General features: G+C 43.1%; 1 protein-coding gene across 2 annotated transcripts in view; it reads right to left on the reverse strand.

Annotated features, from left to right (window-relative positions):
* ITCH (itchy E3 ubiquitin protein ligase) overlaps positions 1-18,450 on the reverse strand; it is a 108,585-nt gene extending 90,135 nt beyond the window's left edge. Inside the window, exons 1-2 of one of the 2 annotated variants that reach the window (XM_054045449.1) lie at positions 18,364-18,422; positions 17,085-17,146 (exon numbers count right to left, since the gene is read on the reverse strand). The gene's annotated coding sequence lies outside the window, so the exon portion shown is untranslated. Of the gene's footprint in view, positions 1-17,084; positions 17,147-18,363 lie in introns of both variants that reach the window. The other variant, XM_054045447.1, reaches the window with a different exon arrangement.
* Between the last annotated feature and the right edge of the window lie 4,041 nt (positions 18,451-22,491).

Below are 22,491 nucleotides of genomic sequence, written 5' to 3' on the forward strand. Positions count from 1 at the left end.
TTATTATTACTTTTTTGTAGTGATTTGGTCATTTTTCAATCTACAGGACAGTACTCATATACCCAAGCCAGTCAGAATGAATTCTGTGAATACGATTTCATGCAACACAAACAAAAGCTTTACTGAAATTCCAAATAATATCTACCAAGTCTCCTTCCACTAATTCTGTAGTTCTATCTAAGAAAGCACTTCGTCTGACAAGATTTGTAATCCCGTTCCTTGTTACTCATGTTTTCATTATTCTTTATACGTTTACTGATTTTTTAAAATGGCATGAATATTCAGATCATTGGGTTTTTAAGTTAAAATTAGAGTGTAATTGCCAAGATCACGCTTTCTTCTAGTACTTCTCCAACTCATTATGCTTTTTCAAAATTAACTTGAGGGTTAGTAAATTTATTGGCCAATTCTTTTGGCACAGCAGGATCTACTGTCCTCCAGACCTTTTATCTGTATATATTGTGACAAAGTTCCTCCTCTACCTTGGTGAGTCTGTGCTTATTGGCGGATTTGCTCGCTTCACAGATTCACCCTGTGGGGTCAGGAAACAGTCCAGAGACCTTCCCCTCTGGTAGAAGCTATAGTCCAGGTCAATTCCTCCTGTGTTTGATCAGGAGTTGAGAGGTATGGGGGGAACCCGGGCCCGCCCTCTACGCCGGGTTCCAGCCCAGGGCCCTGTGGACTGCAGCTGTTTAGAGTGCCTCCTGGTACAGTTGCACGACACCTACAACTCCCTGGGCTACTTCCCCATGGCCTCCTCCCAACACCTTCTTTGTCCTCACCACCGGACCTTACTCCTGATGTCTGATAATGCTTGTACTTCTCAGTCCTCCAGCAGTACGCCTACTCACTCTCAGCTTCTTGCACACCTCTTGCTCCCAGTTCCTCACACACACTTCCTCTCCTCTGGCTCCCTGGCTTGACTGGAGTGAGCCCTTTTATAGCATCAGAGGGGCCTTAATTAGAGTCAGGTGCTTAATTGCCTCACCTGACTCTTAGCAGGTTAATTGGAGTCAGGTGGTCTATTAGCCTGGAGCAGCCCCTGCTCTGGTCACTCAGGGAACAGAAAACTACTTATCCAGTGGCCAGTATATCTCCCTTCTGCTACTCTGCTGTTCCCAACTGGTCTGGGTCTATCACAATATTCAGATTGTTCAAGTATTTCTTTACCTACTTTACTATAGTTATTGTTACGAAGACTTTGTCCATTATTTTCAAATTGCCCCCATTTTTCATGTTGCACAGATTTTTTAAACAGGAATTAACAAGCCTACTTTCTAATATTAGAAAATTTCCCAAAAACATACTTGTCAAAGCCCTTCAGCTTGTATTAACTCATTTTGTCTTCTTGCTGCCCTCCTCTTTCATGGGAAGCCTTGCCTGACTGGATTTTCTTGTTTAGCTACCTCACCATTTTTCATTTCCAGAACAGGATTCTTTTTACATTCAGATCTTTTAGAAACCACACAAACCACAATGAGCATGTCTTACTATTTGCGTGAATCTGTTGCATCTTCATTATGGAATCCCTCCCCCAGCCCTGTTCCACAGTTATGAATTTTCAGATTGTATCTCCCCATCACCACCATTTGACATACCGTGCCACCCCTTAACATGTTCCCATTTTGTACACATCTAAACTGAACAAGTGGGCCGAATGGGACCAGAGAACCACTGGTTCTGTATGGAAAGAGTAGGAAGGAAAGAAGCACAGTAGCCCAAGTACCACTTCTCTCTTAACTGGCTGGAATATCATTTAATCCAAATAGTTGCTTCATTACTAAACTAGTCCTCTCAGCAGCCTGGTGCATCCATTGAGATCAGGCTTCTTTCTTTGCTCACCCTAGGCACTAGAACGACATTGGCTAAGATTGTGTCACACTAATATTTATTTCTCAACGGATTCTTGAAGTCATCCTTGAGATCACTGAATCCCCTGTAGTGTGTGTCATTTGCTTCCATGTGCACTACATTTAGTGAGACTTCCTAAGAAACAATCTACCCTTTTTGTCACAATTATTCAGGCATCCTGCTGTCTATCTGGGTCACTATATCTTGTGCCAGATTTCTTCTATGAAGTTACTAATCAAGATAACAAAGAGAAGGCAAGTAGAGACTCCCAATTTAATTTTCACAACTGAGCTACTATTAGAGTGTGGTTGCCTCACAGTCTGTTCCTTCGCAGCAGCAGAATAAAAGAAGATAAGGTTAAAGGTTCCAGAGATCCCCTCTTTCCTCACTTTATTTATTCTTCCAGGTGGACCTGCATATTGTTTTATTTTTATACATATATACGCACACACACACACACACACACACACTCGGAAAAATACACAGGTCCACCACCTCTGCTTTCACACACCCTTCAGACACAGCTTTCAAGCAAAAAGCCTTAGAACAAGCAACATATTCATTCATTAATCACAGTAAGTGTAGTACTGTATGTGTTTGATTCGGTTATCCCTCCAAAGCACTATTATCTTCCCTTCCTGTTTACTGCTCAAAGTTTGGTTAGACACATGCCTTTATACCTGCCTCTACTCTATCCTTTCATTATCAGTAATTGTTCATACACACCTCTGTTCACCCAGCTCTACACAGAGCTCTCAAACTAAGAAACCCAGCCTCACCCACACAAGGCTATAGCTACACACTGCCCATCAGTCAGCCATGATCTTCAGTCACTCATCACTAAGCACAGAATCTTTAATTGCTTCTGTAATTGCTTTGAAGAATGACCAATCTTCCCTAGCATTTTTGCCATTCCATCTATTTTTTTATCTAATAAAATAATTGCATCATTTGGCAAAAATGAGATAATTTAAATACATTAAATTAGCTTTAAAACATGAAATCATCAGTTCATTTTTGCTTACATCCACTAATTGCCACAGGACTTGCATTTTTGGTCTACAGAGCCAGTACCAAAAAGGACCAAGCTATCAGCAGGACTGGGTCCTATTGGAGGAACTTTCCAAAATGTAGTAATGATTTGTCTTGATAACGTTGCAAAGTTCTTTCTATGGTATATTAGGCACTCACAGATCCTTGACCATTTCAAAACAAGTCCTAGGGTAAAGTTTACAAAAGCACCTGACTGAGCCTTGTCTACATGGGAAAGTTTTACCAGTTATACCGGTACAACTCCCTTTGTTGACAGTCTTATTCCAGTATGAGTGTTTTTTTACGTAGGCTAAACTGAAAAATTGTGTTCATACCATAACAAGTGGCTACTCAGGAGATTATATGGCCATAACCATAGCACTACAATTGATAAAACTTTCCTGTGTAGACAAACCTTGAGGCTGCTAAATCATCTGGGAACTTTTGAAAATGTTACCTGTAAACTTTATTTGCTTGCCGCTGTTTTAATTTAACGTGTAAATAACCAGGAATTTGCTCTATCTGATTGCAGGGCAGGAGGATTAGAGTTATACAAGAGAAAGTATGGAATAAATTATGTTAAGGATAGGATGTGAAATCCTACAGGATAAGATGCAAAGAAATTCTCTTAAACGGGAGCATCTCTCTCCACCTATGCAAAACCCATCAACTTGGGGACATATTTATAAGCATTTTTTTCCCACACAATGACAGACAGTTTGTACAAAAACAACAAGGAGTCTGGTGGCACCTTAAAGACTAACAGATTTATTTGGGCATAAGCTTTCGTGGGTAAAAACCTCACTTCTTCAGATGCATATGTTGTTTTTGTAGATACAGACTAACAGGGCTACCCCCTGATACTAGACAGTTTGTAGCCACCTTAGCTGTGTGCTGATTGGGCCACAAGCATCCCAGGGTTGAGAACCACTGCTTTAAAATGTTAAATGTAACGTTGCTCTGGAAGTTTGCCATTCTGATCCAAAAAATGGCACTTATTGCTAAAGAAAACAGTCTCACTTATTTAATGAAGGTAGAAAACATTTGATGTTTTTCATTAATTAACAGATTTGTTTAATTCCAAGTATGTTTTAATTTTTATCTCTTCCATTTTTTGCATTAGCAGGAAATTAAAAAATGGGATATTAACTGTTCAAATGTTAATTACTGCAGAAATAAAGATCCATAACAGGTTCAGAAAAAAATGAATTATTAACTTTTTGCTGACAATTCTATTTGGCAATCAATTAAAAGAATGCACCAACTGTCTACCCCAGCATAAGTTTTTCCTCTACATATTTAGATTATGAAAGCTTCATCCATGTTTGAGTAGAGGGGAAAGATGATAAATGGTCTGTATTGACTAAACAATGCATTGTAAATTAGTAGAAGAAAACCCACAGAATTTCCATTCACTTTTTAGTGTATTGGGAGTTTTATTCTCTTAATGGCACTGTTTTCAATGGTGAATTGGAGGGCCAGGTCACCTTCCTCAATTTGATGTTTTCTCCCCTTTTTCCTATTACACAAGAGGAAGGCTGACTGGCCCTCCTCCTAAAACACAGCCCAGTTTTGTTGGCCTTCTATCTCCCAAACTCCTTTATTTTCGTTTCCCTTCTTTCCCTACTGCTCTGAATGATCTGGTCTGCAAGAACAGCCTAAGGTTATATCTATCCTACAGACCTTATGGGGGCACAGCTGTATTGCTGCTTACGGTGCCACTGTAAGGTCTCCCATGTGGGCACTCTATTCCAATGGGGGAGAGCTCTCACATCAGCATAATTAAACCACCAACAAGCAGTGGTGGCTATGACGACAGGGGAGCGTCTCCCGCGGACATAGGGTGACCAGACAGCAAGTGTGAAAAATCGGGATGGGGGTGGGAGGTAATAGGAGCCCATATAAAAAAAGCCCCAAATATCGGGACTGTCCCTATAAAACCAGGACATCTGATCACCCTATGCAGACATAGCACTGTCAACACCAGCGCTTCTGTCGGTGAAACTTACGTTGGTCAGGGGTGCGTTTTTTCACACGCCGACCAACAAAAGTTATACTGACAAAAGTGCTAGCTAAGACATGCATCTTCACTAGGGGAAAAAAGTGTGTTCTGAACTCAAGGTAAAATCCTAGTGAAAATAGCTTGCAGTTTCCACACAAGTTTGCATGGCCAGTTAAAGTCTACATCACTCTGCTAACTCACGGAAAAACTATCAACTGCCTCGTCTTCATAAGAACGTTTACCTTGAGTTAGCAAACTCAAGTTAATACATCTTTTTTCCTAATGAAGACAGAGCCAAAGAGTCCAAGAGCAAGTCAGCGGTCTCCAGCTACAGGCACCTGCACTCCTGCTTCAATGAAATTGGTCATCTAATCAGGTATGCACCTAAAGGTACTCTTTGCGTGCAGTAAGTGAAAATGTGACAGAAAGTTGAATCTTTTTTTTTTTTTTAAATAAAAATTGCATATTTTTCCACAGGAAATGTAGGCCCATATATATGGATGTTATGAACAGGTACATTTTGTAGTTAGAAATCAAAGTAAGATGGATACTTTCTGTTCAATTTGGGACAACCATAATAATACAGTCTTAGCTATGATTTGACAATTTCAGTTAAGCTCCTAGTGGACAGCTGTTTACAAATCCCTTCATCACAGCTGGCATCTTTTAGCAGTCTCAGAAGAGGAGAAAGAATTGAGCAAACATGGAGACAATAACCTCTAATCCCTAAAGTTGTTCCCTCCAAACCAGAGTTTGAAGAATACTGGCAGGGTACTGTGTGAAAACTTGCGCCACTCCTGCCAAGCTGGACCTGCTCTATGAATAGTCAACTTCAGTCTTCTTTGCTACAAATCCAACACATTTCAAGAGCACTAAAATTTACAATCAAAATTTTTAATATGAACACTTATTGACAGCAAATAAATTTAAGCCCAACACTCATAAAATAGGGAAAAGTCAAAATTAGAAAAAGATCAGACTTTTTCCGTCTTAAAGACTTATTTGGAGACAACACTCTATAATAGTCATGAGACAAGAATAAATTTGTCCATTCCTCTGGGTTTGCCAGTTTATAAGAAACTCAATTCGTTCTGTGAGAACTTGTAAAACTTCTCAAAATCAAAAGATGCTTCTAAAAAAAAGTAGTGTTTTTGCACTGAAGATTTCTTTTGAAACTACCTTAAAACAAAAATACCTATATAAGAAATTAACATTATACTTGATTAAATGATCTACATGGATTCCCAGCTAACAAGTGCAAGTAAATCTAAACACAAATCTCAACATATAAAGAGAAAAAACTTGTTTTTAAACTAATTTTGTGAAGCTGTTCTGCTCTGCCTTTCATAGACTTATGAAGAAAAACTTCATAAATAGCTGTCATTACAATTGGTCAAATGTTAAAAAAAATTCCATTTAATCATAATATACGGTACATCAAGTATAAATGGGACAATTTTTAAAATTAAGAAGTTAACAACATGAGTATTTTCAAATTGCTTTCCTTGTGTTACTGCATCTCAGAATACAGAGGTACTAATAAAAATACCTTAGAGAGAAATCATTCTAAACACTGTTTAGAATGATTTCTCTCTAAGGAATTCATTTATATATGAATTTGTTGCTATGGTAGGATATATAAAAACAGAAAAATAAACACCCCCAATTTACTTGGTTAAAAAGTGAGGTTAGCATATAGTATGGATTTGCTAAGCACATGCACTTTACACTAAACACTATGCTGAAGTAAACATATTTACAGATAAGACTATCTGCTTCCTCCTTCCCTAAATAGAAGGTAGACTTGAAAACATATTGAGGGAAGATAATCTAGATAAAATGCTTGTGTTTTGAGTGACATATTTATGGAATATACTTTTAGGGGAATATAAAGAGAGTCTGGTTAACCCCCCCCCCTTTTTTTTAAATCGTATCTTGCCTTTGAATTAAAGTTCCATTGGTGTAAGTCAAAGTTTTATTACATTTAAAAGTCAGCTAACAAAGTCAATTGTACATATTAATACTAGTTAGCATGTTTTGTCTTCAAAGCACAGATTAACTAAAAAATTTGCAACACCCTTAGGTGTGGAAACAGACAAGGAAGGTTCAAGGAAAGTGCAGAGGGCCAAAATGCTCAGCACACAGGATTTACTATGCACCTGTTCAGAAAGGGTTCCGTATACCGTGGAGAAGTGTGTACAAAATGCTCAGCAACATGAACAGTGCCTGAATACTAAGTAGGAGGAAGTGGATACTGTGATCAAAGAGATAATGGTTACAGGATATATACAAGGCATACCCTATGTACATTCCAATGAATACAAATAAATAATATTATTTTATTTTGGTTGTTTAAAAATATGTCATCCAGTACCCTGGATGCATACACAAAATAAACAATTTGGACCTATGGAAAAAACATCTCTTCCAATCCAATTTGATTCCCCTCACAAGGCTCACACACCAAGCCAGCAACTTATTCATACTATCCAGCCCAAAGATAAACCTAAAGACTTGTTTAGGCCTGGTCTATACTAGGAGTTTCTCGAATTTAGCAGCGTTAAACCGAATTAACCCTGCACCCGTCCACACAACGAAGCCCTTTACTTTGATATAAAGGGCTCTTAATATCGGTATCTGTACTCCTCCCCGACGAGGGGAGTAGCGCTGAAATTGGTATTGCCATTTCGGATTAGGGTTAGCGTGGCCGCAATTCGACGGTATTGGCCTCCGGGAGCTATCCCACAGTGCACCATTGTGACCTCTCTGGACAGCACTCTGAACTCGGATGCACTGGCCAGATAGACAGGAAAAGTCCCGCGAACTTTTGAAATACATTTCCTGTTTGCCCAGCATGCAGAGCACAGGTGACCATGCAGTCCGAGAATCAAAAAAGCACCAGCATGGACCGTACAGGAGGTACTAGATCTGATCGCTATATGGGGAGAGGATTCAGTGCTAGCCGAACTACATTCCAAAAGACGAAATGCCAAAACATTTGAAAAAATTTCCAAGGGCATGATGGAGAGAGGCCACAATAGGGACTCACTACAGTGCCGTGTGAAAGTTAAGGAGCTCAGACAAGCCTATCAAAAAACAAAGGAGGCAAACGGTCACTCCGGATCAGAGCTGCAGACATGCCGCTTCTACACTGAGCTGCATGCAATTCTGGGAGGGGGGAGGGGAGGGACACGCCACCAGTACCCCACCTCTGACCGTGGATTCTGAGGCGGGGGTAATCTCAGCCATGCCTGAGGATTCTGAGGATAGGGAAGAGGATGACGACGAGCTTGCGGAGAGCACACAGCACTCCATTCTCCCCAACAGCCAGGATCTTTTTCTCAGCCTGACTGAAGCACCCTCCCAACCCCCAGACAATGAGGCCATGGAAGGGACCTCCAGTGAGTGTACCTTTATAAATATAAAACATGGTTTAAAAGCAAGCGTTTTTTAATGATTAATTTGCCCTGAGGACTTGGGATGCATTCGCGGCCAGTGCAGCTACTGGAAAAGTCTGTTAACATGTCTGGGGATGGAGCGGAAATCCTCCAGGGACATCTCCATGAAGCTCTCCTGGAGGTACTCCAAAAGCCTTTCCACAAGGTTTCTTGGCAGTGCAGCTGTATTCCGTCCTCCATGGTAGGACACTTGACCATGTCATGCTAGTAGCAAGTAATCTGGTATCATTGCACGACAAAGCCTGGCAGCATATGGTCCCAGTGTTTGCTGGCATTCAAGCAACAGCCATTCTTTATCTCGCTGTGTTATCCTCAGGAGAGTGATATTGTTCATGGTAACCTGGTTGAAATACGGGAATTTAATTAAGGGGACAGTGTGGTCGTTCCTACTGGGCTGTTTGCCTGTGGCTGAAAAGAAATCCTTCCCTGCAGTTAGCCAAGCCGGGGTAGGCAGGGGAGGGGAATCTTCCCTGATACCAGCCATGCGGTGGGGGGAGGGATAAAGCGATCATCCCAGAGAATTGGATTGGGGGGGGGGGGGTTAGTTTGGTTTCTGCTGCTGCACGTTAACAAGAAAACTGCAGCACGCAATGGGCTTTGCTTGGTATGTGGGAAAGGAGGGCGCTGCTTGTAGGAAAGCTGCAGAAACCGAAAGACAATGGCTTACCATGGCCGCATGCAAGCCGAATTCTGTTGCCCAGACCTGCGTCTGTGCTCTCCAACACCAAAGCCGCAGGCACTCAATATTAAGATGCAAAATGCGACCTTGTACCGAAATCACGTGCCATGTAATGTGAATAGTGTTGTTCACCATGAAAGAGTATAAGTATTGTTCTGTAAAATTTATCTTTTTAAATACTTCTCTCCCTTTTTCCCCCCCTCCTGCAGGTGCAAATCTTTCAAGCCTCCCTCCTCCGTCCCAAAGACTATCTCAGATAAGGCGTCGAAAAAAAGAGGATGCGAGACTAAATGTTCTTGGAAATCATGGAATCCACCCACAATGAAAGAGCTCATCTGAATGAGTGGAAGGACACTGTGTCAAAGTACAGGAAAGATGCCAGTGAAAATGAGGCCATGAGGGACGCTCGAGATGAGAGGTGGCAGGCTGCAACGTTGGGGCTGCTGCGTGATCAAACAGACACGCTCCGGCATCTGGTGGAGCTTCAGGAACGGCAGCAGGAGCACAGAGTGCCGCTGCAGCTGCTGTATAACCTCCCTCCCCCCTCACCATGTTCCATAGCTTCCTCTCCCAGAAGTGCAAGAACGTGGAGGGGGGGGAGGCTCCGTGCACCCTCCCACTCCACCCCAGTGGACAGCCCAACCAAAAGGCTGTCATTACATTGAACTTTTTCAGTGGCCTTTTCCTTCCCTTCTATCCTCCTCCCAAACCCCACTCAGGCTACCTTGTCAGTTCTCTCCCTCTTTTTATAATCAATTAATAATGAATGCATGATTTTTAAACGATAGTGACTTTATGTCCTTTGAAAGCAAGCTGGGATCGAAGGGGGAGGGTGGGTTGCTTACAGAGAACGAGTCCATCAAGGGGATGGGTTTTCATTGAGGAGAAACAAACAGAACTTTCACACGGTAGCCTGGCCAGTCATGAAACTGCTTTTCAAAGCTTCTCTGATGCGCAGCGCTTCCTGGTGTGATCTTCTAATCGCCCTGGTGTCTGGCTGCGGGTAATCAGCAGCCAGGCGATTTGCCTCAGCCTCCCACCCCGCCATAAAGGTCTCCCCCTTACTCTCACAGAGATTATGGAGCACACAGCAAGCAGCAATAACAATGGGAATATTGGTTTGGCTGAGGTCTGAGCGAGTCAGTAAAGTGCGCCAGCGACCTTTTAAACGTCCAAATGCACATTCTACCACCATTCTGCACTTGCTCAGTCTGTAGTTGAACAGCTCCTGACTACTGTCCAGGCTGCCTATGTATGGCTTCATGAGCCATGGCATTAAGGGGTAGGCTGGGTCCCCGAGGATAACTATGGGCATTTCAACATCCCCAACTGTTATTTTCTGGTCTGGGAAGTAAGTCCCTTGCTGCAGCCGTTTAAACAGAGCAGTGTTCCTGAAGACGCGAGCGTCATGAATCCTTCCCGGCCATCCCATGTTGATGTTGGTGAAACGTCCCTTGTGATCCACCAGTGCTTGCAGCACCATTGAAAAGTATCCCTTGCGGTTTACGTACTGGCTGCCCTGGTGCTCCGGTGCCAAAATAGGGATATAGGTTCCATCTATCGCCCCACCACAGTTAGGGAATCCCACTGCAGCAAAGCCATCCACTATGACCTGCACATTTCCCAGAGTCACTACCTTTGGTAGCAGCAGCTCAGTGATTGCTTTGGCTACTTGCATCATAGCAGCCCTCACAGTAGATTGCCCACTCCAAATTGATTCCCGACTGACCGGTAGCTGTCTGGCATTGCAAGCTTCCACAGGGCTATCGCCACTCGCTTCTCAAAAGTCAGGGCAGTTCTCATCTTGGTATTCTGGTGCTTCAGGGCAGGGGAAAGCAAGTCACAAAGTTCCATGACAGTGCCCTTACACATGCAAAAGTTTCGCAGCCACTGGGAATCGTCCCACACCTGCAACACTATGCAGTCCCACCAGTCTGTGCTTGTTTCCTGGGCCCAGAATCGGCGTTCCACGGCATGAACCTGCCCCATTAACAGCATGATCTCCAAAGTGCCGGGGCCCGTGGTTTGATAGAATCCCATGTCCATGTCCTCATCACTCTTGTCGCCGCGCGGCCGTAGCCTACTCCTCGTCGCCTGGTTTTGCAGGTTCTGGTTCAGCATAAACTGCACGATAACGCGCGAGGTGTTTACAATGTTCATGACTGCTGTCCTGAGCTGAGCGGGCTCCATGCTTGCCAGGGTATGGCGTCTGCACTGTTCAGCCAGGAAAAAGGTGCAAAACGGTTGTCTGCTGTTGCTTTCCCAGAGGGAGGGGGAGGATGTACCCAGAACCACCCACGACAATGTTTTTGGCCCCATCAGGCATTGGGATCTCAACCCAGAATTCCAATGGGAGGAGGAGACTGCGGGAGCTATGGGATAGCTACCCACAGTGCAACGCTTCGGAAATCGACACTAGCCCCAGTACATGGACGCACCCTGACGAATTAATGTGCTTAGTGTAGCCGCATACATTCGACTTTATACAATCTGCCGCCAAAAAACGGTTTCTGTAAAATCAGAATAATCCCGTAGCGTAGACATACCCTTACACATAGTTTTTGTACCACTTTAACTATGCTGGTTTCTAAAACATTAGAACAGTACACCTCCCTAGTGTGGGCAAAGCTATATTGGTATAGCTAAACTAGATCAATAGAAGCACCTTTATACCAGAATAACTGCATCCACATTAGGGGGTTATACCACTTCAACTATGTAAGTTTCCAAACCAATATAGTTATAGCAGTACTAACTGTACAGAAAAGCCCTGTGAGAAAGAGCGAGATTTCCAATGGGACCTGAGGTCAACAGATTTAGGCCCTGACTAACCAAGGCAAGAAACAGATTTCACAGTTGAGGACTCCTCACCAAGAGAAATCTGTCTAGGCTCCTTGTCAATAAATCAGGGGATTGCTAGCTCATGTTCCTCAGATCTCAACTGTTGCAGTAATAGTACCAAGGTAGAGAAGCAGCGTCTCAGGCACCATGGTCTAGCTGGTTTAAAGCTTTATACATTTAAAAGTGACCAAACCAGCATGCCCAACTTTTGGATTCTCAGTTACTCCAACTGCCAACCAGGGGAAATGGTTACCAGAATGTGCTTAAGAAGTGTTTCTTTGAAAAAACTGAGAACAGGACCTCCCACAAATAGATCCAAGGGTTTTAATTAAATAAACTCTCTCAAAGGAAGTTCACCAATGTCTCACGTGTGCTGTTCATCCTGACTTACCAGTCTGCAGCTCACTTTCTAGCTAATAAAGTGAAAGAAGCTGAAAGAACAAAGCTCAAACCTTAGCTGCTCTGCTAGCAGCTCAAAGCCACATTCTCATTTCTGAGATACAACCATACAGAAGTTATAAGTGACTTGCCCCAAAGTCACTGAGTAATCATAATAGCCAGGATACAAGTCCTGTGACAGACTTGTGAACCAGAAGCAATCATAAGCAGCCTGTCTCAATACTTGGGTTTATTTAAAATAAAGTGCTAATTCTCTGAGATATTCACAAATTCTAAATGTTCTTGATGACTGAAGGGCCAAAAACTATGTGCTGTGTATGTAAAATCCTAACACAGGCTATGTCAGCAACTTTTTACAGGCCCAAAGTTCAGAGTTTGGTCAAGAGGCCGAGAGGCCTACCAAACAGTGAACAATATTAGCTAAGAGAAGCAGAACAAACAAGTCACAACCTTGCTTTTTACTAAGATAAGCATGGTCAGCAAAATGCCAGATGGGGAGCAGTAATTGGCACTCTTATCTGAAGCTGTAAACATACCAAAGGACTGAAAGGGGCCCTGTCTCTTTCTCCACTCCTTTTGCAGGAAGAAAGAGCCATGCTCTCCCACATACCAACCTTGAGTTCATGGAAGAGCTTCAAGCATGTCAGTATGAGATTGGTATCTGCGAGGGACAAGGAAGGATGTCCTATGTTTGCCCATTGTGTTTCTAAAGGCTAACTGAAAAGCAATTTCTATTGCCATGTACTTTTCAATGTCTTTTTGCTTTAACCCCCAGGAATATACCTGTTGGACAATCAGAAGGGCTACCTCATTCCTATGGACCCCAAATCAGAATTCAACATATATATTTTATACTAATACACTTTATACATTGTTTAAAGGAAAACATCTGTGTACTAACAGTATGTTACTTGTTAACCTGAAAAGATGGGCAGAGACATTATGTAATCTTTAGACTATTGGCTACTGTGCTTATCTTGTCTTGCTGCTAGACCTATCCAGGGGCTTGAGACCTCCTACCCCGTCACGTCTCTCCGCCCATGAAAATTCCATATAGTCCATTGTAATCAATTGTTTGGCAGTGTCTCTAGCCTAATAAGCAAAGTGACACTCCATCAGCGCTGTGCATAATAAACCCACATGCTTGATTCTACATGGTGTCCATTTTGTTCCTTCAAGATAAAGTTTCATTTTGTATGGCTATCAATTTAATCAAATTCATAGAACAGATCATAACCAGATTAAGGAATCTGAGTGGGAATGCTAATTTTCCTATGCCCTCCTCATTCAAGCCCTTTTGAAACACAGAGCAGGCTATCTTTTCTCAGTCCAGGGCTTAAAAATTTGCTAAACATCCATTAGCCAGAAACCAATACAAAAGAGAAATGAAAAACAGTGAGACCCAAGTGGAACCTTTTGGTGAGATGCCCAGACTTCCCTTCAACTTCTAACTGTTGACAAAGAGGAGAGCAGTAAAAAATTTTTAACAAGATCGGGTCAATGGATCCTACTCAGAAGCACCTGCTTTCATATTATGTTCTGGCTAATTTGATGCCACACTTCCTAGTTCTGCTCAACCAATGGAAAATAAAAGGCACCTTTACTCTTTTCTCCCCACTTCCCAATGGTAAATGGTGCGTGAATTTTTCAAGCCCTACCTCTGCTTGACTGGAGCACATGTATTAAAGATGCTTGTTTCAGGACCAGCTATTTAAATGCAAACATTAGCAACTCTATTCATACAAGGCAACGGACACATCCTAGTTATACATTTTGGAACAGCTCAAATAGGTGTGAGGAAGAAGCCAGTAGTGTTTCTGGACAAAAGAACTGGAAGAAAATGCCTTACTTGTGAAAATTCCAAAGGCATTGCATTAGCATTGTCTGCTTGTTTAAATAGTTAGAATGAATAACCAATGTCAATGTCCCCATATCATGTTTCCTCAGAGAAAATCTATGTCCTCAATATTTTTATTAGTGTGTCCTGTGAACTAGCTACAGTTAGTGTAGAAATTCTATGTATAATTTAAGAGTTTAATGGAAAAATGTCAGAGGTTTTTAAAAGTTTGCATAGAGCTGGTAATAAGAAATTTTCCAAGAATAGGAACCTCATTTTCAGGTTTTCAAGAGTTTCTTTTACAGATTACAGTGAATCTTCCTGAAAAAAAAAAAAAAAAATCACAGATTGTTCAATATAGATTTAAAAGAAAACATACAATCCCTTTGGAGGCCTTTGACATGGCAATAACTCTCCTCTATGACCCAAGTTCTAAATACAACACAAAAAAGCAAGAATATTATTTACTTTCTTCTCTAGAAGGAAAAAAAGTGGGATGCAGACTACCCTTTCTTTTCCCAAACATGGGCACCAAATTAGTTCAGATGCCTGACAAAACACAACCAAATGAACGATGCCAAACAGATGGACTGTCTGGAACCTTTAAAAAAAACAACAAAACAACACCACCACATTTGCTTGATTCTGTGCCAGACATTGGAAAAACAGAAAGAACGCTTCCAAGCTAGATAGGCAAATTGTGATTACATCCTATTTTGCCTTCTGGAGCAAGCATGTGGGCAAAGCTCATTTACTGTAAGCAGCTGAAAATGTTCTTCTCCCAACTACCGTACATGTGCTGTGCTAAATGTCACTCCCTTCTGAAGTGTGAGGGCACACAAACTACAATCAACATCTATCACAAAGTAAATCAGACCAGCAGACTGACAAATCTGAGCATGAAAAAGCACAGAACCGGACTGGCAAACTTAGAAGCACAATGTCCATAGTGTAGTTTATAGCACATCTATACATTTCATTATTACCGTTTTCAGCTAATGTGCATAAAATAGTCTTCCTCATTTGTTTTGACTGAAAGTGGAATTATTTATTGTTTGTATACCACCAGCATGTGAGGCATTTTAACAGATGGTTTAAGTTAACATGAATAGTGTTATTTAACAAATTCACTGCATTATAATCGATTCATATAAAATATATTTGTCTAGGCACTAACATCGCTAATTGATATCAACACATCTCTGTGACGCGTTTGTCGATTAACCATTGGATGAGTCAGAATATGGAAAAAAACAAATGGATTTTGTAGGCCTCACTAGAAGTGGATAATTTATTTTTGTAATTATTTTAGTTTAAACTTTGCTAGGAAATGGGATGGTCGATTTAAAACCTAAAGCAGACTCCTGACATATTTTAAAGTATGTAATTTTTAAACTACATTTGGTAATGCTTGTTATCCCATCTCTTCTTTTAAAATATTGGGAAAGATGTCTAATCTCTAACATAAGTACACCTCCTGATATAACACAAATTCGGATATAACGCAGTAAAGCAGCGCTCCGGGGAGGCGGGGCTACGCGCTCTGGCGGATCAAAGCAAGTTCAATATAACACAGTTTCACCTATAACGCGGTAAGATTTTTTGGCTCCCGAGGACAGCGTTATATCGGGGTAGAGGTGTAAATAAATATCAATTCCCATGGCTGCTTCACCATGAACAATTGGAACATAAATACCTAAACAGGAGAGAAAAAAACTATATTGCTTAACAGTTTTATTCACATAAATAATCTTTAAACACTGTGATAACTGTTTAATTTGTAAGGAGCTTTCAAAGTTAGTATTCAGAAGCCTCAGTTATTTCCCACTCCATCAGTTCAACTTCTTTCATACCTACTATACCATATCTTTATTTAAAGATGTAAGAAAATTCAGTTTGAATCATAATGCAGATATTGTACTGATAACTTGGAAGTGAACTTATTCACAGAGATGGTTAAAACTATCAAACGGCAACTAAGAACACAAACTACAATGTGTTCGTCTCTTTTACAGCAGCACAAACCAATGTAACCACAATTAAGTCAGTAGAACAGCCCTCAACTTTCACAGCTGGAAGAGAGAACAGAACTTGATCCACTGCTTTCAAGCAATTTTTTAATTTTACCCTCATGAGATCAGAACAGGAAGATGGAGTCATGTGGGACTTTATTCCTAAATTTCTAAGCCTGTTTTTCAAGTAGTGCAAACCAGCAGTGGTTCAATCTGCCCTCATTCCTTCATTACTTCTAGTCTGGCCTTTACACTTATTAGGCAAGATTACCCCCAGTAAAAGGAAAACGGAGGAAGGGACGGAGTAGTAAAGACTGAACAAAACAATGGGAAACACTGTAAGGAACAATCCAGAATTAGCCAAAGGAATAGAAAAGAGGACCTAAAAGACCTTTCCCATCTCTAATTTCTTGGAGTCTAATAAAAGTTCGTTTCTGCTGAGAGGCTTTTGCCAATTCAAAGAGTAACAGATGTGTTTCAGTATACCAAATTACAAGGTAGGCCACTCACTCTACACCTTTGCTACTTCTGCCTCTCACAAATCTGGTGCGGTTTTCCCTATTATAAATTATAGCTATCAAAACAAGCTAAATCTTGAAAGAGAGGTGGCAGAAAATGTCAGACCCAGTTAAATAATGGCTCCCACATCATTTCAACCTTCCTCTACCTACCATTTGGATTTTGTTGTCACACAAGATCAGTGGTGCCCATTCAGATACTGGAGGGTTAAGTAACTAAGACCTATCCATGTTTCCAGACTAAAAGTGAGGGCACCGATGCCGCCATTCTAGAGTGACTTTATTTATTAAAGATACTACAATACTGTATAGTAATAACCACACACATTGCAGTTACACCCACTTACGCTTTAGTGTTTTGGACCATTACTTTACGACACTGCATTTTTTTATAGGACAAAGCAAGTAAACGCCAGTGAGATGGCTGCAGCAAATGAGGCTCTAGCAAGACTCACCAGGATAGAGTGGAGGCACTAGTCAAAGGAGGCTCATTCCAAGGTCTGGGGAAGGGGCTGAGCTAGAGGATTATTAAATTGAGAGGAATGAGTTGGAGGGAACGAATTATCAGCTCATGCAAGCCAAACACCTGGAGGATCATCGGGGGAGGGGGGAGAGGAGGAGGCAGGCAGAAGATCTCAATAAAATGGGTATCCTGTGGGAGAGAGGAACCTAGCAGAGGAGGCAAAACCCCCAGAGCTGGCAAATCAGAGGGGGCTGGTCAGGGGGGTGGGAGGACAGGGAAAGGGCTGTGGTCAGAGCACTGGATCTGGTAGCCAGAGTGGGCTGGGCGGGGCTGTAGCCAGAGATCAGGGCTCTGGGGTCTAGCAGCGAGAGGGGGCTGGTCAGGGGGGTGGGAGGACAGGGAGAGGGCTGTGGTCAGAGCACTGGATCTGGTAGCTAGAGGGGGCTGGGCGGGGCTGTAGCCAGAGATCAGGGCTCTGGGGTCTAGCAGCCAGAGGGGGCTGGTCAGGGGGGTGGGAGGACAGGGAGGGGGCTGTGGTCAGAGCACTGGATCTGGTAGCTAGAGGGGGCTGGGCGGGGCTGTAGCCAGAGATCAGGGCTCTGGGGTCTAGCAGCCAGAGGGGGCTGGTCAGGGGGGTGAGAGGACAGGGAGGGGGCTGTGGCCAGAGCACTGGATCTGGTAGCCAGAGTGGGCTGGGCGGGGCTGTAGCCAGAGATCAGGGCTCTGGGGTCTAGCAGCGAGAGGGGGCTGGTCAGGGGGGTGGGAGGACAGGGAGGGGGCTGTGGTCAGAGCACTGGATCTGGTAGCCAGAGTGGGCTGGGCGGGGCTGTAGCCAGAGATCAGGGCTCTGGGGTCTAGCAGCGAGAGGGGGCTGGTCAGGGGGGTGGGAGGACAGGGAGGGGGCTGTGGTCAGAGCACTGGATCTGGTAGCCAGAGTGGGCTGGGCGGGGCTGTAGCCAGAGATCAGGGCTCTGGGGTCTAGCAGCCAGGGGGGGCTGGTCGGACGGGGGAGGGGTTGTGGCCAGACGTCCTGCGGGAAGCAGGTCAGGGGGCTGCCCCCTCCCCATGCCCCGGGGGCAAGAAGCGAAATGCCTCCCCGCTCCCAGACTGCACAGGCTGTGACCCCCGGGGAGGGGGCGGCGCCCCCAAACCAGGCCTGCCCCACCCCGAACCCCTCTTCAACGGCGGAGCCGAGGCGCCACTTCGAGGGGAGACCGGGAGGGATATAGCCCCTTCTCCGCTGCCACCTCCCGCCGCGGTGGGCTCCTTACCGGTTAGGGCGGCGGTGCCAGCTCCTCAATCCTTCCGCCAAGATGGCAGCCAGTCCGAGCCCAACCTCAGGCAGCGACTTTCCAAAGTCGGGCGAACAATGCGCATGCGCAGAGGCAGCGACGACGGAGGCGGCTGAAAACTATAACTCCCAGCGTGCCTCGCGGGTATTACGCATGCGCGCGGAGTGAGCGAGCGCTTGCATGGGTGGGGCAGGGTTCGGCGGCCTGGGCCTGTTGTAGGGCCGCGTGTGTTTCACTTCCGTGGGGATTTGGGTGTGGACTTGGCTTCCTCAGGGGGCGGGAAGGGGCTGAGCCGTGGGGCCCCCCAGACAGGGATCCTGGAAACGGGGCTGTGTGTGGGCGGCTCTGTGCTGGCAGTGGGATCTCCAGAGACAGGGACCTGGGGGGAGGGGGCTGTGAAGGCATGTTCAGAAGCGCTTTGCACACTTTTCATACAGAGACGCTAGAGTACAGTTATTCTGTGAAAAGTGGTATTGAAGGGTTCCAGTTGTAATCTCTAACGGCACAATTCATGGCGAATCTCAAAGCAACATGGCCTCCTTGCAAATCCAGTGCCATCTGGATCGATTTTTGGCAAGGTGTTTAAGGTATAACTGTGTATGTGCAGAATCTAGCCTCAATTGGGGCTTCTAGGTGCTGCTGAAAATGACATTAAACAGTGAAATATCTAATGCAATCTTCAGTGTACAGCTCTAACCAGCTCCAGTACAAAAATATAGCAACACTCGGCACCTTAGACTGGAGATAGAAACATGATACAGTTTCAAAAAGAGATTTCTGCGTTGCATGGATCTATGTACCTCATTAGAAACAATTAATAAAATGCACTTAACAGCCCTGAAGACTAAAGTCCTTTTCATCCACAGATCTGTTACAGAAGGAGGGAAGAAGGGCAGCCTTCCCAAACACTGCCTGCTACACCACAGTACCACAACCTTCCCCTGGAGATAGCATTCCCATCACTGCATTAGTTCCATTGGGAGCATTGCTGACATTTAGACTGTTCTTCTTTTTGCGGATACAGACTAACACGGCTGTTACTCTGAAACTTGACATTTAGACTGTGTTGTCTAATTCTGTTTGGAGCACAGTAGTTAAAACACCAAGAGACTGACTGCATTACTGCTGCCCATCACCCATGGACATGCACCATTGGTAGTGCAATCATGGGAAATTTTAAGACAGCTGAAAGTGTAAACAAGGCCTAAGAGTGAGAGGATAGTCTAGTCTCCATGGTCTGGTTAATCCTCGGCTTCTGATGAGAGCACCAACAAGACTGTCAATTAACAGTACAGTAGAATCCTTTTTTTTTTATGAACTAATTGGAGAGTGAGGAATTCATAAAATCAAACTGATCATAAAACTGAACATCTCAAAATTACAGTAAGTACTGTGCATAAGTTTCAGTATGGTGACATCATTGCTTTTTTCTTGTCCTTCAAACCACTACAAAGCAATTTCCAATGCACTGAAGGTATTAGAACATGAAGGGATGTTGACTTTTTCTTCATCAACATCACTTTCATTATGTGATTCCCCCCCACCCCTGGGTGAGGAAAAATGGTTTATATAACTGGTCTTTCATAATATCGGTGTTTGTAAAATCAAGGTTCTGCTGTAATATATTGCACTTTCATCCACTGATCTCAAAGCACTTTACAAAAGTGGGTAAGGATCACCCCCATTTTAACCGATGCATCGAGAGGTTAACTAACATATTCAAGGTCACACAGCAAGTCATTAGCAGAGTTGGAAACAGCATCCTGGTCTCCTGACTCCTCGACCTTTGTTGTTTGTTATGTGTACTAGCATAGAGCAGAAGGGCTTGTCTACACTTACCAGTAGATTGGTACTGCTGCAATCAATGCATGGAGTGTCGATTTAGTGGGTCTGGTGAAGACATGCTAAATCGATGGGAGAGCACTCTCCCATCGATTTGTGTACTTCACTTCCCCGAGAAGTGTGAGGGAAGTCGACGGGAGAGTGTCTCCCATTGACACAGTGCAGTGTAGCCACTGCAGTAAGTGGATCTAAATATGTCAACTTCAGTTACGTTATTCACATAACTGAAGTTGCGTAAGTTAGATCAATTTACCATGGTAGTGTAGACCAGCCCCGAGAGTGCCCGTCGTGAACCCTATTGTGCTAGCTGTTGTACAAACACAGAACAAAAAGACAGTCCCTGCTCCAAAGAGACCTCTGCAGTCCTCCCGTTACAGAAGCAGTTTTCCTAATAGGGACAGTTGTCTACTTGGGCATTGGACTACAAATCCCAAGCAAATATCACATAAGCTCCTGAGTAGTCATCAGATCTTACCTATTTTCATATACTGCTGATCTAGTCTAAATATTAAATAGCTATTTAGCACTTTCATGTGCTTTCAGACTTTGGAAAGTTGCTGATGAATAGGAATAGTAATATTTATATTTCCACAACATTTTTCATCTGAGAATTTCAAAGCACTTTATTAAGTCTTACAGCTTCTCTGTTAGGTAGATAATTATTATGACAACTGATTAACATTTTACTATTGCCCTTGTGATTTTGAATTTTGCATTTGTAATAACACAATTTCTCATGTGCCATTCTTTCTGAGAATTTGTCCCTGAAGATGGAATCATGCCATCCCACAAGGAAGTGGGCGAATGCTAATTGTTAATTATCATTTGAAATCCTCTTTGGCTACACAGGATCTAGATATCAGTAGGGACAGATACTTGGCTTCCTGATTGTTGGAAAATACTATCAAAAACTTCAAGGGACATGAGAGACTATCATTTCCAGGAGAACCAATGGGGGCGAAACTAACACATGAGTAATTATTTTGTATGGCAATTGAGCACTACTGTGTTGTTGAACTGCTCCCCAATGCATAATCAGAGTGTGGGGAAGGAATTTTGAGGTGCGTAGGGAAGGAAATGACACCACCAAGAAAGGAATGTATTTTAAACAGAAGGACACTGTGTATTTTGGGAATATTGTTTCCCACCTCCCTGCACAGGAAGTGGAGCATTATTTTTCTTCATACGAAATGGGACCTAAAAACATAACATCACGGCTCTGCTGAGGCCTCTTTAGAGACAAATCAGGTCAGAAAGAGAGTGCATGCAGTTACAGTGATGTGCTGAGACATGTCGTCTGTTCTGTAACTGAGCATTTGTACAGTAGATTCTCTTAGGAACCTTAGCAGTACAGAATGGCCAGAATTCTCAAACCTGTGTGTCTAAATATATGCATTTTAACCTTAGGGAGGTAGTGAATTGTAGGGCCAGGAGCAGGGAGAGAAGTCAAGCCAGAGCCTGAGCAACTGCAGCAGCACCAACAAGCTAGAAGGGGAAGAGGGTACCTTTACTGGCATTTATGAAAGCATCAGGCATGGGGCTGTGAATAGAGCTAGCTGACATTTTTCAGGCTTTTGGGATGGGGGTAGAAAAATTACCTTTTTTGGAATTAGAAATTTTTGCCAAAAAAAAATTGTTTTTCCAAATTTTTTCAATATTGTTGACAAAAGTGGCAAATAAATTGTCAGTTTTTTGGTTTCTTTTCCCTCCCACTTTCTCCCTCTGTCCTCTATTCTGATCCCTTTTCAGGGGAGAAAGAAGGGAAGGGAAGGAAGAAAAACTCAACATGTTTGATAAAAATGTTTATAAAAACTTTGAATAAATGGAAATTTTTTCCTTTTCTAAATTTGTCAAATGAAAATAACTGATTTAAAAAATAAATATTTTTTTATTTATTTTCAACCTCCTCTGTCTGAATTTGGTAAGGAGATGGGAGCAGATGGCAAATGAGCCCTAGGTGCAAGAAGTTTGAGAATCACTGACTTGCAAGGCAAATGGAAAGCCAGGGTGATGGGGCATTGCTGAAGAATGGTAAGTAACTGAACCTCACTGGCACAGTGATCACAAACTTTACACAAACTAAATCTATGAAAGCTTTGATGCCTGATGACTGTGTGGAGGCTTAGGGGAGATGAGTCTCAGGCCATAAGACATGGTCATAGCATGGACACCATCCGCATCTCTGGCTAATTGATATGGTTGCTGGTATCCTGAGCAGAGAAATTGAGGCCTGAATGAGCGAAGGAGATGAAACAACTCGTTCCC

This window comes from Malaclemys terrapin, chromosome 12, assembly GCF_027887155.1.
Source record: "Malaclemys terrapin pileata isolate rMalTer1 chromosome 12, rMalTer1.hap1, whole genome shotgun sequence".
Classification (NCBI taxonomy): Eukaryota; Metazoa; Chordata; order Testudines; family Emydidae; genus Malaclemys; species Malaclemys terrapin.